The sequence below is a fragment of the Papio anubis genome, chromosome 10, assembly GCF_008728515.1.
Source record: "Papio anubis isolate 15944 chromosome 10, Panubis1.0, whole genome shotgun sequence".
In the NCBI taxonomy this organism is placed as follows: Eukaryota; Metazoa; Chordata; class Mammalia; order Primates; family Cercopithecidae; genus Papio; species Papio anubis.
The window spans coordinates 118,868,727-118,886,240 of NC_044985.1; the positions used below are offsets into that span (position 1 = coordinate 118,868,727).

Sequence of the window (17,514 nt, forward strand, 5' to 3'; positions counted from 1 at the left end):
AGAAGATGTTTAGAAGAATACGGGAGAGAGTCAAAGTGTGCATGAATGAAGGGGAACGAAGTGGGAAAGCGCATCTCACCTGCACACGCGTTGTTTGACTCTTCTGCGCAAGCATTTCTGACCCAAGGTACACAGGCGTTCTTGACCCTCTGCGCATGGGCATTTTTGACCCTCTGCATGCAGGCATTTTGACTCTCCGCACACAGGTATTTTTGACCCTCTGCCCACAGGCGTTTTGACTCTCTGTTTGTAGCAGCCTCCCTTGATGTATGTTCAGGTGAACCAGCCCTCAACGCACACCTACAAGCTCAGGGACCATGTGCAGGTGAACCAGCCTGTGACACACACCTACGAGTACAAGGAGCACGGTGCAGGTGAACCAGCCCTTGATATATACCTATGAGCTCAGGGTCCACGTGCAGGTGAACCAACTTCTGACACAAACCTTCAAGAACAGGGACCGTGTGCAGGTGAACCAGCCCTGGATACATACCTATGAGCTCAGGGTCCATGTGCAGGTGAACCAGCCCTCGATACACACCTGTGAGCACAGAGACCACGGTGCAGGCGTTATCTCTCTTATTCACGAGGAGGCCCAGTCATTCCCTCCCCACCCTGAGTTGAGGAGGAAGGATAAGACTTAACTGTGGTCCCAGCATTTAGTGGCAGAGCCAGGATTTGAGTCCATATTCAAATAAGGTCCAAGTCTTCAACACACTCATGTTTCCTAGATATTTTCAGCCTCCTAAAGGCTTATTAGGGGGGCATAAACTCTTTCAAGACTCCATCACAAGCATTGTTAGTCTGATTCAGGACAGGAATGTTCACTTCTGCTTTGAAAGACTTGCGATTTTATAACCTGCCATGGGAAAAGGAAATGCAGGATTGGAGCCGGGTCTGGAATCTTGCACCCTCACTTGTCCACGTCCTGTCTTACTGCAGCCTGTCTGGTCCTGGGATTGTTCCATTTGTGTTTGCCATTACTCTGCATATCAAGGCTGCTGGCTTTGGGTTAGGATCCCAGCTTTTCGCTCCCTGATCTCTGGTGAGTCTTTGAAACCTGATCAGTCTCAGTTCTCTTATCTACTAAATGATGGCATGATAATACCTGTGTGGCCTACCTCACAGGGTTGTTGTGACAAGTGACTGAGAGGCCAGATGGGAAAGTATATTATCAACTAGGATACATTCTGCTAATAATTCTATTTATTATATTTTGGGGATGAAGTTTCACTCTTGTTGCCCAGGCTGGAGTGCAATGGTGCAATCTTGGCTCCCTGCAACCTCAGCCTCCCAAGTGGCTGGGATTACAGGCGTGTGCCTCCATGCCTGGCTAATTTTTTGTATTTAGTAGAGATGGGGTTCCACCCTGTTGGTCAGGCTGGTCTCTAACTCCTGACCTCAAGGGATCCACCTGCCTCGGCCTCCCAAAGTGCTGGGATTACAGGCATGAGCCACCCCGCCTGGCCTGCTAATGGTTTTCAGAGGCAGCATCAACATCAGCTGGGAGCAGGTTAGAAGTGCACATTCTCAAGCCCACCCCAGACCTACAGAATCAGAAACTGAGGGTTGTTGGGCCCAGAAACCTATATTATAATCAGCCCTCCAGGAAATTCCAGTGAATGCTGGTGTTTGAGAACCACTGCCTTAGTCACAGAATTTCACGGGTGTTGTGTGCCATTTCTACTATGTATTTGGTAATCAGTGTCTGGTATGTTTCAAAGAAAACAAAACAAAACGAAAGACAGGGTCTCTGCCCTCAACATGGTCTATAGGCTGGAAGAAAAACTAAAAGAAGAGAAACCCATACAAACTGGATGTACGCTAGAGTTCTGCGTTACAGTTGTGGAAAACGAGACCCAGGAAAGATAAGTCATTTAGCAAAGGTCGTGGAGCTGGGGTGAGAAACGTGAACCCTCTCGTTTGACTCATGACCATCTCCAGACCCTTCATTCCCCAGGCTGCCTTCCCCCAACATGGGCGGCTCATGGTGTCCCCCTACTTGTTCATGGGAGAGAGTTCTGAGGTCAGAATCAAAGCCTAGGACGCCTTCCTTGAGACGCTGTCCTGGCTAGCTTTTAGGTGGTGATTGTCGAAACCTTGGATTAAAACCTTCACCGCCTGCAGCCCCAGTAGAGCCCAGAATGATGAGCTAGATCAGCTTGTGAGGCTCCGGAAGTGATTGGCCAGTGAGTTGAAAAAGTCAAAGTCTAGAAGAATCATTAAAAATACAAGGAAAAGCTGAGTGTGCACGGATCTTCCAGTCTTTCTGTTGGGTTCGGGTCTTTTCTGAGTGTGGGTTTGGCCCTGGTGTCTCCTGTGTGACCCACATGCGTGATTCCATGATTGATTTCCAGTCTAAGATGGTGCCATGACACGGGGACACTGGTGAAGCCGTCTGTGCCCAGAGTTCTCCTAGAGTTGACTCTATTTTTCTCAGGTGTTGAATGTCATCTAGCTTGCCAGCCACATTTTTGAGTCAGTGTCTTGCTCTGTCACCCAGGCTGGAGTGCAGTGGTGTAATCCCGGCTCACTGCATCCTTCGCCTACCGGGTTCAAGCAATTCTCCTGCCTCAACCTCCCAGGTAGCTGGGACTAAAGGTGCCCGCCACCACGCCCGGCTAATATTTGTATTTTTAGTAGAGACGGGGTTTCACTGTGTTAGCCTGAATAGTCTTGATCTCCTGACCTCGTGATCCGCCCACCTCAGCCTCCCAAAGTGCTGGGATTACAGGCATGAGCCACCATGCCCGGCCCGCCAGCCACATTTTTAAGTGATTCACCTTTAGTGAGTCTTTCTGAAATATTCCACTTGAGTTGCCATGGGAGCTGCCCTTGTCTCACCCCTGCCATCAGTTTGTGTAGTAATTAAATATGTAAAATTTCCACAATGAGCTTCCCCCAGCTCCAGCCAGGGGAGCAGAGCCCAAAGGGGAATGAGAAAATGGTCTTGTGGCCCCACAGGTGTAGTGGGCCCTGTGTCTCATCATCCTCCTGTCTTCACATTGAAGGGCGGGGGGCCTCCACCTCCTCCACCGCCCTGCCAGGGTGGAAGGGCGTTCAGAGAAGGCAGCCACTCGGTGCTGCGCAGGTGCCAGGAGGAGCTCACGGTGTACAGGGGGGACTCATGAACAGGTGTACAAAGCTGTTGCGGGTGCTGGGTGGGTGGTTGTCTCAATGCCCCTCCCCCGTTATTATGCTTAGTATTCATTCCAGGTTTAACACGGGAGAGAGGAAGATCATATCCCATTCCTTATCACATTCTCTGTAAAATTGGAAATTTTGTGTAATTATAGGAAAGGTAAGTGAAGCAGTTTTGTGTTCTGCATAAGAAAATGTAACGTGCATCAGGTGAGATTTCAGGCCCTCTCACGTGGCTGCTTCATCCTTCCCTTGCCCAAATATGTTGTCAGTGTGTAAGTTTTAATAGCGTTGATTTTGATAGCATGAAGTACAAAGGCTTTTGTCCGTCTGCCAGAGTGCCGCTGTCTCAGTTCTGTAAATTGGTTGTCTCAGAGTGGAATGATCTGCCCTCACAGAGAATGAAGAACCTGGGGTTGGGTCCATGGCCAGGCCATGAAGCCCCCCTGTAGTCTTGGACGTGCCGTGCATGAGGACAGATTGTGCGAACCCGAAGCTGGAGGAGGATGGCGTCACTGTGCTGCCGGAGGGGGGCCAGAGATGCCTCCCCTCTTTTTGAGGTTGGAGCCAGCTCTAGAAAGAAACCTTGAAATGGATGTTGGGCCCATTCCCGTCTCCCTTTCTGACCACACCTCCATCTGATTTTCTTTCCTTCCCTCTTGCCATCTCTCACCCTAGCTGGTCTCTTGGCAAACACTCCTGGCATGCAGCCATGTACCCGGGTAAATGCCCACTTCCGTTTGGCCTGAGCCTACATCCCGCCTGGCCCTTTGCCTGCTGCGTAAGTAGGAAGGGTAGAGAACAGGGCTTGGCACGCTTTTCTCTGTAAAAAGCCAGAGAGTAAATATTTTCCACTTTGTGGGCCATAAGGTCTGTGTCACAGCTACTCTGTTTTGGTTGCACAGAAGTGCTATTGATAAACGGGTGGGGCTGTGCTCTGTGAAACTTAGGTAAGGACACTGGGACTTAAATTTCATATCATTTCACATCGTGAAATATTACTCTTTTTATTTTCCCTCCAACTATTTAAAAACAGAAAGACATTCTTTGTTCACGGGCCATACAAAGATAGGTGGCCAGGTTGGATTTGCACGGGCTGTAGTTTGCCTTTGATTTGGACAAGAATTTTCCGGGTGAACACGCCTCATCCAAAAATTTGAAATCCAAAGTGCTGCAAAGTCTGAAACTTTTTCAGCACCGACGTGATGCCACAAGTGGAAAATTTCACACCTAATCTCACATGACAGGTGGCAGTCAAAGCTGCAGAACAAAATTATTTAAAATGTTACGTAAAATCACCTTTGGACTGTGTGTATAAAGTACGGATGAAACATAAATGAACTTAGTGTTTAGACTTGGGTCCCCTCCACAAGATATCTCATTGTGTATATGCAGATGTTCCAAAATCTGAAATCCGAAACGCTTCCGGTCCCAGGGATTTTGGATAAATGGTACTCAGCGTGTATTTAGTTCTACTTTGTAGTTTGGTTCTAGTGATTGGCTCTGATGTATGGTGGTGGGTGAGGATGGAGCGACCCCAGTCATCCAGCTGTCGGGGATGCGGGATATAGAGGCTCCTCTGGCCAATGGCTCCATTGATATTCACTGTAGAGGCTTGGAAATCTAAGAAATAGGCTTACATGTTTTCCAGTTTACTCAACACCAGCCTAACATTGGTTCACCTCAACCCTTCAAGAACTATGTCCCATAACTAGTGGGTTGGACTTTTGGGCCCATAGCTGAGGTTGCTGTAACAAAATTAGTTGTGGGTGTTCCTGCATGTTCACCATGTGGATCTGGCCCTGAAAAACTCAGCTCTGCAGCAAGGACCAGCTCTTGGTGTGGTCAGCACAGGCCGGCCTGTAGGTTGAGTTGGGCGAAGAGTTCACGGAATATTTTCAAAGCTGTCACTCCCTCAGCAACCTCTGAGATGGGCAGAGCTGTGAGAATTCCTTTTCCCAATTTGCAGATGGAGACTCTAAGGTCTGATGAATTACTTTGACGGGGCTGTTGTCAATGAACCACAAACTGCTGGGTGGTTTGCACCACGGAAAGGGATTATCTTACAGGTCAGAAGGCTGGAAGTCCAAGAGGAGTGTCAGCGGGGCCGGTTCCTCCTGAGGCTGAGGGAGAATCAGTTCCAGGCCTTTCTCCCTTAGCATCTGGGGGTTTGCCGGTAGCCATTGGCTTGTAGAAGCCTCACCCCCCATCTCCGTTGTCCTGTCACCTGTCCCTCTCTGTGTGCATGTCTGTTGAAACTCTCCCCTTTTATAAAGTCACTGGGTCATATTGGATTGGGACCCACCCTGGTGCTCTCACTTTAGCTTGATTGCACCTTGAACGCTGTGTCTCCAAATAAGGTCACTTTCTGAGGTACTGGGGATTAGGACTTAACATGCAAATTTGGCGGGACACAGTTCCATCTGTACCATTTGGGAAATGGGGCGATCGCTGTCTTTTTGACTGTTCCGAAATGAGGATTTAGGACACAGTGGTCATCTCTGTGTATGAGTATAGCTTCCTGTCTGGATGTGGTGGAGTGAGGACCATGAGCCTCGTATCATTTGTCCACTCCCCCTCCCAGACCCGCTGAGGTGGGATGAACCCTCTGCAGATTTGTCATCAGCTGAGACTGTCAGCATTGTTAAAACAGCTACTGAGATGGACAAAGTGACATAACTGCCCTTCTCTCTGCACCGTGGGAGAAGACTCTTGTGTTTTGAGCTGCTGAAGACAACAGAATCTTGTCTTCTTGGCATTGTGGTTTATGGCGATTTGCCCCAAATCATGGTTAATGACAACACTGATGTTTCTTGAAACAACTGGAGAACAAGGCATCCCCTAGACTTCATGCTAATTCCATCCACCCACACTAAACTGCTTGGTTTTCTTGGGGCTCCTGAAGACTGATGGGCCCACACTGGTGTCTGGTGGTGCCCACGGGAGAAGTGAAAGATCGTGCCCCCCTCTTCTCAACAGGGCCGGTCCTTGTCCAGAAACCTTGGGCCTCTGGAGAGGTTGATCAGGAGGTGATCAACCTCCTGGGGAGGTGGAAAGGGGCCAGCGGTCCTGTCCACTGAATCCGTCCACTGGGACCTTCTGGACGTGACAGAGCCAGATTCTCTCCTCCCTCCACTCCAGCACTGAGGGGGCCAGTGGGGCCACATGTGCACCTGTCCCTGCCCAGGGTCCAGTTCTGGCGTCTTTGAGTCCCTTGTCAGGGAAGCTGGGTCCTCCCTTACTTAGGCATGAGGTGTGAGTTTACCCAATCATCCTCGCTGTCCAGGGAGCCTTCTGGGCTCAGTTTCGGGCCCGCAAGGCTGTTAAGTAAAGACGCCACCTAAAGAACCTGCCAGAAGGAAAGCTCCAGAGGGCTTGCAGGGCCCTTATCCAAAAATGTGAAGAGAATCAGTGCCGAAAGCCACAGTGACGGAGGGTGTTGTCAGTGCAGCCTCTCTCTAAATAGAGAAAGGAGCGTGGCAGCTTTTTGGAGTGGGGGCGAGGTGGTATCTGGAATTATCCAGCAAAGATTTATTTTGCGCCTTGGGGGGCGGGAGCTGGGCAGCCTGGGGAGGGCTGGGCAGCAGCGAGGATGGGGAGGTTGAGGCCCTGGGCCACACGCAGGTCGTTTTCCTTGTGGCGGCTGGAGGGTGGCTCTTCAGGTAGCTCCGTGGCCTCGGTAGCCCCCACGACTGAGTGGAGTGGAGTGAGTTGGGGGAGGAGTGTCACAAGGAGGAAGGCATCTTGGGCCCCTGGAGATCCATGTGTTCCTGCCGTGTGGCTCTGGGTCTGGAGCCCCTGGAGATGGATGCATTCCTGCTGCGTGGCTCTGGGGCTGGAGCCCCTGGAGATGGACACGTTCCTGCCACGTGGCTCTGGTTCTAGGCAGCACCTGGAGATGGACATGTTCCTGCCATGTGGCTCTGGGTCTGGGCAGCACCTGGCAGGTTTGGGGCAGGCCTTGCCCACAGCCTGGGAGGCTGGGGAGTTCCTGTGAGGGGAGCCGGGTCTTTCTGGGGAGCGCTTGGTGGGGCAGGGAAAATACACTTGTCCCTGCCTTGGGCTTGTCTCAGGAAGTGCCCCGAGCAGAGTGAGGAAGCTGAGATGAGCCCCGGGGATCCGTTTCTCAAAGTCCCTGTCAGAGCTGATGTTCGGGCCACACGTTCTCTTGGGGTGTTCTGTTCTGTGTCACTGGACTCGCCCTCCCCTCATTTCCTCACCTGCCCAGTAGTAACTGCAGCCACTGGAGGCGGGCCCCCACTGAGGCAGTTCCCATCTGTCCTTTATGACAGCCTGCAACGGACCTGCCTGACGAAGGGGCCCAGCAGTGCCGGTGCCTGCCTAGAATTCAGGATGGAGATTCCCAGTACCCTGACCAGGGCATAGGGGCTTGGGGTACAAAGGAAGGAAGAGGCACCAGGTTCTCAGAGATGCTGGTGCAGCGGCTTTTAGAATCAGAAAGAAGAAAAGGGAAAGGCGTGCTCACGGTGAAGGAAATGGGAAGAGTCTGAAGAAGGCAGGGATGTATACCGTGAAGCCAACTCCCTTTGTAGTTTCACTTCCCCCAGGTTTTTTTCAGTGCCCTTTTATTTCTTTTAAGATGATGAGATTTTCAACTGCTCTGTCTTGGGATGACTCTTTGGAGAACGAGTACTTTGAGAGAGATTCTGAAGAGCTCTGAGCAATATGGTAGACCTGTCTCAAAGGAGGGGGATGGACGGATGGCGGCATCCTGCCTTCTCTCCCGTGAACAGGGCCGCCTTGGGATTCCTGTCCAGAAAGTCAGTCTAGGTGTGAGTGGCTGCGTGGGAGCCGTGGTGGCACCTGCAGTCCCACCTGTCTTCCCACCCTTTGTTTTTGTCTTCTCTGGTTTGAGATCGTTTGTTGTGTTTGTGCATATATTTTGTCACATTGTTGCAGCCTTTTTCTTAGCGTTCATTGATTCTTTTCCTTTTGCCTGTGTGATTTTGCACATCGCTTGTACCCTTAGAAGGTCCGTGTCTATGTAGAGATCAACTATACAGCTAGATTTTCTATTATCTACTGGACAATTTCCTTTCCTCCCTCCCTCTCCTGCTCCACACTGTTCTATTGATCTGGAATTCATTTTATCTTTGGGTATGAGTTGAAGCCCTGAAGTGGGGAGGTCTGTGCTCTGAACACCAGCCAGTTGTCCCGGCACCACAGGGAATGATTCTTTCCTTCTTGGGTGATTGTGGTGCTTCTTTTAATTGCATGTTAAATATTTACATGGATGGAGGTCTGTTCTGGGCTGTCTGGTTCCTGCGGAGGCTGAGTGGCCATGATTTAGGGAAGGTGTCCAGAAGGAAGTTCTCACTCCTTCTTTCATAGTCCGATGAGGTCCTGGATTCCTCAGAAGGCGCCGGGGCCCACTCTGTTATTCCTGTGGAGAAAGCCTGCTTGAGGGGGAGGGCGTCATGGTGGCACCTGCAGTCCCACCTGTCACGTCGACATTGGCCAGTTCTGCTCTCAAAGGCGCTGGCTCTGTAGTGACGTCAGCGCCATGTGACTTGAGGAGGAGACCCCACTGCTGCGGCATGTCTGGGGTTCATCTTCAGGGCGCAGCTGATAAGATGCTTCTGTTGCGCTCACAATGCCAGTCGTTGCAGCAGAAGTAATGGCAGGTGATGGGAGACTCAGTGTTGGGGTGAGAAAAGGCACAATAAGCTATTGTCACAGGCAGGACTCCCTGTGAAGCAGACCGTGACACAGAGGCCACTGGGCAGGATGTTTAGGTTTGCTGGGGAGCACAGCAGCAGGGGCAGAGGACAGTGAGGCTGGGACGCAGCCTCCACACAGCCCGTCGCTGACCCCACAGGAGTTCTGGCCTGGGCTGGACTGCCAAGTCACCCCGATTCAGGAGTGGGGTGAGGGGCAGGCTTTGTTACCCTGCGTTGGTCACTGGTCTGGTCATTGGGTGCAGGCTGGCCCAGGAATGGGGCTGATGTGACCTCGAGAAGGGCTCTTTCCAGTGAGACAGTTCTGGGTGGCCCTGGGTCAAGGTCCTTCCGCTGGCCGCACTCCCAGAGTTGGTTTCAGAAGGGGACCTGGGGGCCACGTGGCAGCGTCCACCACTGTCCTCACCTGCCGTGGAAATGCACTGCAGAGCCCGTCTGTCCTCCAGGACGTGAAGGGGCCCTGGCGGGAAGCAGGCCTGAGTTCTGCACTGGATGGGACTGAAGCTCACTCGTGTTTCCTTCTTGTCTTGCAGCACTTCCCTTCTCTCCTGGACAGAAGGCTGTGTCCTGGGACTTCTCTGACGACGGGAGGCTGTGGCTGTACCAGGTAGGCAGTGCAGGCATGGTGTGAGTGGGTTGCCATACCTGGACCCGCTTTACCATGTCATGACCAAGGTGCCGGACTCATGGGGAGACAGGCCCCAAATGTGTGCAGAGCAGCTGCAGGAGGGAGAAAGCTTCTGGAAGCTTCTGGTGACACTTGACCTTTTGCAGGCACTGCAGTCCTGTCCCTCATGGTGCTCTCCTCCTGTCCTCCAAGCCCACAGTGTTGGCCCCGGTGTGGGAAGGTCGTTTGTCATCCTGGCATCCAGAAGCTCAGCCCCAGCGCGTTCCCAGAACAGCCCCGTGTTTCTGTTTTCAGCGAATCCCCTTTCTGTTGCCTCCCGTGGAACGTTCTCACTCTTCTGAGAAGCCGGGCTAGCATCTCATCCCCGCCCCAGCAGCCGCAGGACAGAGCCCAGGTTGGCTGTCCTCTCCTGTGGTGTGTGCACAGAGGAGGGATTGTTCTCACGTCGCAGGAGGTTACCTGCAACGAGGTGGGGACGACCCGCGGTTACAGGTCACCCTCCCTGGGGCGTCGGGAGCATTTGTCCTTGAAACACGCTGGCAGAAAATGTTCCAAGGAAGCCTTGGCTGGTGTTCGTGAGGAGTAGCTGGATTAAATGGTGTTCTGGTAAAATGTTCCTGGAGGTTTTCTTGGCTGTTCTTGGCCTTTATCGTCCTGGTTGGCAGTAGAAGGAGCACCCTCCTTTGTAAATTCGGTTGGATAGGACCGCCTACCTCGTAGGGCACAGCCTCCGTTTGCTTAAAAAGCAACGTACGAGTCTTTCCCCAGCAAGCAGAAAGGATTGATCTCAGTAAACGCTACATTTGGATGCTCAAGGCTGAAGGGGGAGTTGAGAAGCCGCGGCTCGCAGTGGGATTCGTGTTTGGGCCATGTTGGAATTTTAAAAACCCTTCTAAGTAAAGCAGGCAGCTACTTGCACGGTTTCAGGTTTTTCTTAAATCCTGTAAACTAAGGGTAACTGACTGGATTTTGTTTAAACTTCTCCCCCCACCCTTTCTGTCCTGTCTCTTTGTTTTCCAGTATCTGCCTGTACCTTAGGGTGGAGAGAAGGTTTGAGACATTCAGGAGGAGGCTCAGGGCTTTTCACAGTGATGTGAGGAATTCAGGGGTTTTCTGGTCGTAGGGTCAGTCCTCCGCCCACTGGGGCCTCAGCGACTTGAAACACTTCAGCCCAGGCCCACCAGCAGGCCTTTCCTTATAAGTGCAGCCCCTGGCCCCAGAGGCCGTGGTCTCTTTGGGCTGCGGTGAACCCTCCTGAAAGGCGTCCACATTCCTGGCATTCTTTTGGCCTGGCATTGGTCAGAAAGCGGGGGTTTCTAAAATCAAAGGCGAGTGCTGCAGCTTGGTTCTTGTCTAGATAAACTGGAGAGACGTGGGGGTTCTTGTCTCTAGATAAACTGTGCAGCGTGGTTCTCTGGGGGCCCCCACATGGGCTCGCCTCGCTGGACTTCGCATTTGGGGCTTTGCCAGAGCAGGCCCCATCCTGAGCAAAGCAGGAGAAGGTTAATGGGGGTCCCTCTTGGGCTGCAGCAGTTCCTTGGGCGGCACGCATGTGGTTTGCTTTTTCTGACCCTGTGCCAGAGTGACTGGGGCAGCAAGATGTCTGGAAAGAGAAACGGGAGGGTGGGACGGGTGTTGCCATCCCACAGCGGTGCCCGCTGGTCTCCATGGCGGGTACACAGGCTTCCGGGAGCCTGGTGAGGGAGGTGCACCTAGACTTGCCCCGGATACAGTGGGCGGAGCGTTGCATGCGCCTCTGGGTGAAGTTTAGGGGTGCTTGGGGGCGTGGGTCCTCACAGCAGTTAGAGACCATCCACAGGCCACGGAGCTGATTTTCGGAGCTGATTTTCGTTTTGCCTTGTTTTCCCGGAGGCGTACATGCAGTGTTTTCTTGGTGCCTCTGAATAGTCACAGTCTGATTTGCCTGGGGGTCAGTGAGAGACAGGGCTGCCCAGGGTTTCTGTTTCCGTGCCCTGAGTTTTGCCCGTGGCAAATTTTGTGATTTGCATGTAGTTCCCCCCTCCTGGGTTCAGGTTGTTAACCTGTTCCTGCTCCTGTCGTCATCACCGTCATCACCGTCTGAGGTAATTTATCCTGGTGCCTGGTGTCCTTCAGGACAAAGGAGGCAGCAGAAATGCTCCCTGACTCAGTTTCTGAGACCAGGACGACTGAGGAAACGGAGGCCTGCGGCAGAGGACGACCGACTGCTCCTCCGGGGAGTGTCAGCCAGAGGACAGAGCCGGTGCGAGACGGAGGCCCCACAAGGCCTGCCCCTATGGTTGTTCCCACCATCCCACTGATGGCTGGGAAGGGTGAGCTCCAGCCCCCCCCGGCTTCAACACCCACCCTCTGTAGTTGTGTCTGTTCAAGTCCTGGGAACACCCTGCCTGTTTCACAGATGAGAAACTCATCTCAGAGTACTCAGAAACCCAGACTACTTCATTCAAGTTCAAGTTCAGAGGGTGATTAAGAAGTATCGGTGGACTGGGTACGGTGGCTCATGCCTGTAATCCCAGCACTTTGGGAGGCTGAAGTGGGCGGATCACGAGGTCAGGAGATCGAGACCATCCTGGCTAACACGGTGAGCCCTGTCTCTACTAAAAATACAAAAAATTAGCTGTGCATGGTGGCGGGTGCTGTAGTCCCAGCTGCTTGGGAGGCTGAGGCAGGAGAATCGCCTGAACCCAGGAGGCGGAGGTTGCAGTGAGCCGAGATCGTACCACTGCACTCCAGCCTGGGCGACAGAGCGAGACTCTGTCTCAAAAAGAAAGAAGTCTTGGAGCTTAGCCTGAAGTCCAGCTGTATTTGTGTGCCCCCTAAACCACTCCGTTCCCTTAGCTTAGCTGGGTGCCTGGGGCGGGGGGGCGCGTGAACCACGTGGGCTGGTACCACACCCCCACTCTAGACTGGCCAATGGGAATACATTGTGAGCCACAAACAGGAGACGTAAAAATGAACAGGTAAACATGATTTTTTTTCTTAGGACTGTGAATTCACACGACAGTTGAAGGTGCAGTGAAGAAATAGGTGGTAGTAGAATCACCCACTCTCCACAGGGCAACTGGCCACGCCGGCTCTGCCTGGGCACCTCCTGCCTGGACCATATGGAAAGTCTTCAGCGGTCACTTCAGACTGAGGGTCTCCTAAGTTCCTAGCCCTGTGTGCGTTTGGTGAGCTTTTTGTTTGTTGGTTTTGGTTTCGAAGTGAAAGTCACATAACGTCCAGCTGACCACTGCAGTGGGCATCGAGCGCATTCTTGGTGCTATGTCACCTCCACCTCTGTCTCGTTTCAAAACTTCCTCATCACCCTGGAAGAGCACCCTGTACTCGCTACGTCACCACCCCCGTTGCCCCTGTCCCCGCCTCTGGCAACCACTAATTGGTTTACTTTTGAGGTTTGCATTGGGTTAAGTCCCCGTGGCCTTCAATCTGGGACAGTGATCCTGGCTTTCATACATCCTTGGGACAGAGAAACTAAGGCCAGTGTCCTTAATAGCATGACCAGGTCTGCTTGGACTGTCCTTTGGGGTGACCTGCAGGCACTGATTCTGCACCTGCCAAGGCCTGACCTCCGGGTTATCAGCAGATAATCCATCGGAGGAGAAGGGCACTTGAGGCCATGTAGCGGCTGAACGGGATTGTGCTCAGCGTCTCTCCAAGCCTCTGCATTCCGGTGACAATGTCTGCAGGGCCTCAGTGAATAAACCATTGCAAGTGCACATTGGTGAGGCCATCAGCCACTGAAGGGAAGCTGGGGAATCTGCACGGAGGAGAAGGAAATGTGAGCCGCACTCCCGGCGACACACTGGACTAAGAACGGCGCCTGCGTTCTTAAGAGGCTTGTTCTGTGGTGTCATAACTAGCCTGCCTTACACCTCTCTCAAAGCAAGCATGTCGTGAGTTCACAGGAGGGATTTTTAACATACTTGAGGCTGTGGGGACAAAAGATGTCAGTCAAAGAAAGACTCCACTATGATTTATTTCAAGAGTCTTTGAATCTCTTGCTGAAATCTGCTCCCATTTGGAAGAACCTTCCCATCAAATCAGAAAAGCCCTGATTTTCCTGTCTCTGTGCTTGGAGTTGTCCCCCACCCTGTTGTTAGTTCATTCCTTGAAGTTGTCTGGGCTGACTGCAATTTCAGAAGGGCACCTGGATGTATTCCATTCTTGGGTCCGAAAAAGACCTATGCAAAGAGCTTCTGACTACGCATAGACAGATTTCAATTATTGGCACAATAGCATGTTATATAAATCAATTTCCTTGGACCTCAGTTTCCTCTGGCAAAGATGGAACCTGGGTTTCTGAAGGTTCTCAAAGACTAAAAAGGAATCGAAGATACCCTCAGACTTGCTCAGGAAGAAAAGGGGGCAGGATTATTGGAATGATCCAGAAACAGCATAGTGAGTCTTCTCAAACTTTGAGAAATGAATTGGCCATCAAAAATTATACTTTCCTCTCACCTGTGGGGCTGGCTCCGTCACCTGGCCTCTGCTGCTCACCACCAGCACACACCTGGCCCGGGAGTGGCTGCCAGTCAAGGTGCAGAAGCCCATTGCAGGACCTGCCCTTGGGCCGCTTTTGAGTTTCTGAGCATCCAAGTCTCAGTCTCAGAAGCAGCTGGTTGGGCCAGCTCAAGCTCTGGGTTTGCTGTGGATTGATTCACCTGTACCTGGTCTCCACCGCTGATCCATCTGGGGAGGGGTGAGGCCATAGGGGTTTCCGGGCTGGGGGTGTGCCTGGGCCAGGCAGCGACAGCCACTGGGACCCCCAGGCAATCAGGGAAGTATCACTCATCCTCAGCTGGGCTTCTCTGCAAGCTCCCTCCCTCCTTCCCTTCTTCCTTCCTTTCGAAAGTCCCCACAACCCCATCACTTCAAGCAAGTCCTGTATCCTCTCTTTTCTCATATGCTTATGGAGGGCCCCCAAGCCTGAGCTGTGTGGCTTCACTCTTATGTTATTGATGTGACGAGGGGGGCCACCCCTGTCCCTGACATTTCATTCATGCTATTCTCCCATGCAGGTTGCTCTCCTGATCTGGGCCCCGCCCTTTGGTTCCAGGGGATAGGAAGGTCAGAGGAGGGATTAGCATGATCCACTGGCCAGAGTCAATAACATGAGGCCCCTCCTTCCAAGAAGTCAGCAAGAGGCTTAGCCAGAAGGGGAAGCCTGGATCTTGGGGTCAGGCTCTGATCCTTTGTCTCTGAGCCACTGACACAGAGGACGTCAAGCTGCGATGTTCATGTCCCCGTTGCATGGAGGCAGGTCCTGGAGCCCCACATGTGGTGTGCCCAGAATCTCCTTTCCACTCTGTTGGAGGGCCAGAGGGACCTGAAAGATCACGGAGCCCAGCCTTGCATTTGGCAGAGGAGGAAGCAGAGACATAAAGGCCAGGGACTTGTCCTGCATCCTACCCTCCATCTGGTGCCCCACACACTGGGGCCTGTCCCCACTGCCAGCAGCCTCCATGTGGTCTCTGCCTTTTTCTGCACTGGTGGTATCTCCCAGTTGCCCCAGCTGCTTGTGGGCAGGCGTCACCTCGTTCTGACCCCTTTCCTTCCCCCAGGCAGCTCTGGACTTTGCTCTCAGTAAACACAACTTGATTCTTTTTCTTGTTACCTTGTCATTGCCCATAAATCCCGTTTACACGGTGCTCACTTTTGTGTCTGAGCTGGGGCGTACAACCTCGTCTCTGCCTCCAGTTTTTGAGAAATTAATTATAAACAGTGTTGACAGAGGCTCTGGCTTGACCTGGGGCATCTGCTGCTCTTCCCAGCCTTGGTCTTCTGAAGGTAACTGTTATCAGTAACAGAACAGATGTGTTTATCCTGGGCTCCTGGGCCCTTGGCGTGGCCCTTTGAGAGGGTCTGTGAAACCCCTAAAACTGCATGCAGAACTTTACAGATGGAGGTGGTTTTCTAAAGAGAGGGTCCAGAGACTTTGTCAGATTCCTTAGAGGATTTGCACCCTCAAAAAAACGTTAACAACCTCTGAGCTGGAGGCAGGCCTCAGACAAGCCTATCGCACTTGGAGATAAGATACGCCGAGGTGGGACCTAAGGGGCCTGAATGGGGCCTGAATGCCGTGGCTGGAGTGCACAGCTGAAACAGAGATGACACTTGACAGAAACCAGAGTGTAAAACTCTCCTTCCCTTTATGTAGCTTTTATTTCTTGTGCTTTTCATTAAGTACATATATTCTTTGCCCACTTGCAGAACAGGGAAGACCTGGCTTCTGAACATTATCTTTAGGTTTTTCATTGAATTTGGTCTTCTTCTGAACGATACCTGAGAGTCGAAGGTGCTCCCCTAGATAGGTTAATAGAAACCCACAGTCCAGGGCGAGAGGCAGCTTCCAGGGAGCCCGTGGGGAGGTGACTGGAGACGTGAGTCCTCACGAATCGTTCGGGCTTCCTGGTATTCAAGCCTGGACATTTCAGTGCTGCATTTGAAGAGGAATTATGAATTGGCTCTCAAAGGAGGGTTAGGTGTTTTTTTGTTGTTGTTTTTGCTTTTTGTTTTTTGTTTTTGAGATGGAGTCTTACTCTGTTGCCCAGGCTGGAGTGCAGTGGTGCAATCTCACCTCTCTGCAACCTCCGCCTCCCGGGTCCAAGTGATTCTCCTGCCTCAGACTCCAGAGTAGCTGGGATTACAGGTGTGTGCCACCACACCTGGCTAATTTGTGTATTTTTAGCAGAGACAGGGTTTCACCATGTTGGCCAGACTGATCTCAAACTCCTGACCTCAGGTGACCCACCCACCTCGGCCTCCCCAGAGTGCTGGGATTACAGGTGTGCGTCACCACACCGGGCCAGAGGGTAAGTTTTTAAGTGATGCAATTCTGGGGCCATCATCAGATTTGGCGAAGAGGAAGCTGCGGGAGAGAACTGTTACTATACAGGTTTTGAAGAACTCTCCTGCAGGCTTATTTTATATTTACATTGTGCACAGTGGTTTATAGATTGCCAGGCTCTCTTGGGTTTGTTATGTTGCATAATCTCAAGGACAGGTGGGCTGAGCCAAGTATTCATTAGCAGCCTCGTTTTGCAGATGAGGAAACTTGTGCCTCAGAGAAGCTAAACAGTCATCAAACCAAGGTCAAGTCGGATGCAGTGGCTCACACCTGTAATCCAAGGGAGGCTGAGGCAGGCGGATCACTAGAGTCCAGGAGTTCAAGACCAGCCTGGGCAACATAGCAAAACCTGGTATCTATAAAAAATACAAAAAGTTAGCCAGTCGTGCTGGTGACACTTGTATCCCCAACTACTCAGGAGGCTGAGGTGGGAGGATTGATTGAGCCCAGGAGGTCAAGGCTGCAGTGAGCTGTGATCACACCACTGCATTGCAGCCTGCATGACAGAATGAGACCCTGTCTCAAAAACAAAACAAGGAAAACAAAAAGGGTCAGGCATTTGACAGGGATGGGCCTAAACAGAAACTTCTGATCCCAGTGCCATGACATAGTGTACCCAGAGCAAATGGGCTGGGTTCAGATCACAGAAGGCCACACAAGATTCCAGAATTGTCAGCAGAGGGAGGAGTTGGCTGACAGTAGCAGATTCCAAGGACGGCCCGGATGAACCTCTAACGGGAATGCTGATTCCGTTCTGCCTTTGATCTCTTGATTTCAAAAGAACTTGAAGTAACTTGAACCTGGCTGCCATCTGCCCAGGCATAGATGTGTGCCAGGAGGCAGGTCTGCATCTAAGTTGCTATGAAATAGTTTGCCCAACTCGGATGCTACGTTTCTTTAGAAAATCTTCAGGCTAACACACGTGAATAGGCTTCTGATCGAATAAACCCAGGGCTTTGGTGGATGGGGCATGGCTGGCAGCAGGGCCAATGTGGCCCTGTCCTTTCAGTCCTCCATAGTGGGGACCCGGGAGGTAGAACCCAAGGGCTGGAACCAGCGTGACCGAGGAGAGCTCTCCTCTGGCCAGGGCCTGGCATTCAAATAGCAGATTCTGGGGTGGACTTCAATCCTACAAACCCAGGCCATGGAATCTAGGGTACCAATGTATTCATTTGACAGGAAGAAAGGGGATACTT

At 52.0% G+C, this 17,514-nt stretch overlaps 1 protein-coding gene across 2 annotated transcripts in view; it reads left to right on the forward strand.

Annotated features, from left to right (window-relative positions):
* SH3BP4 (SH3 domain binding protein 4) overlaps window positions 1–17,514 on the forward strand; it is a 102,849-nt gene that overhangs the window by 34,339 nt on the left and 50,996 nt on the right. The window contains exons 1-2 of one of the 2 annotated variants that reach the window (XM_017947105.3): window positions 2,695–6,644; window positions 9,374–9,447. The gene's annotated coding sequence lies outside the window, so the exon portion shown is untranslated. Of the gene's footprint in view, window positions 1–2,694; window positions 6,645–9,373; window positions 9,448–17,514 lie in introns of those variants that run through there. The other variant, XM_003908118.4, reaches the window with a different exon arrangement.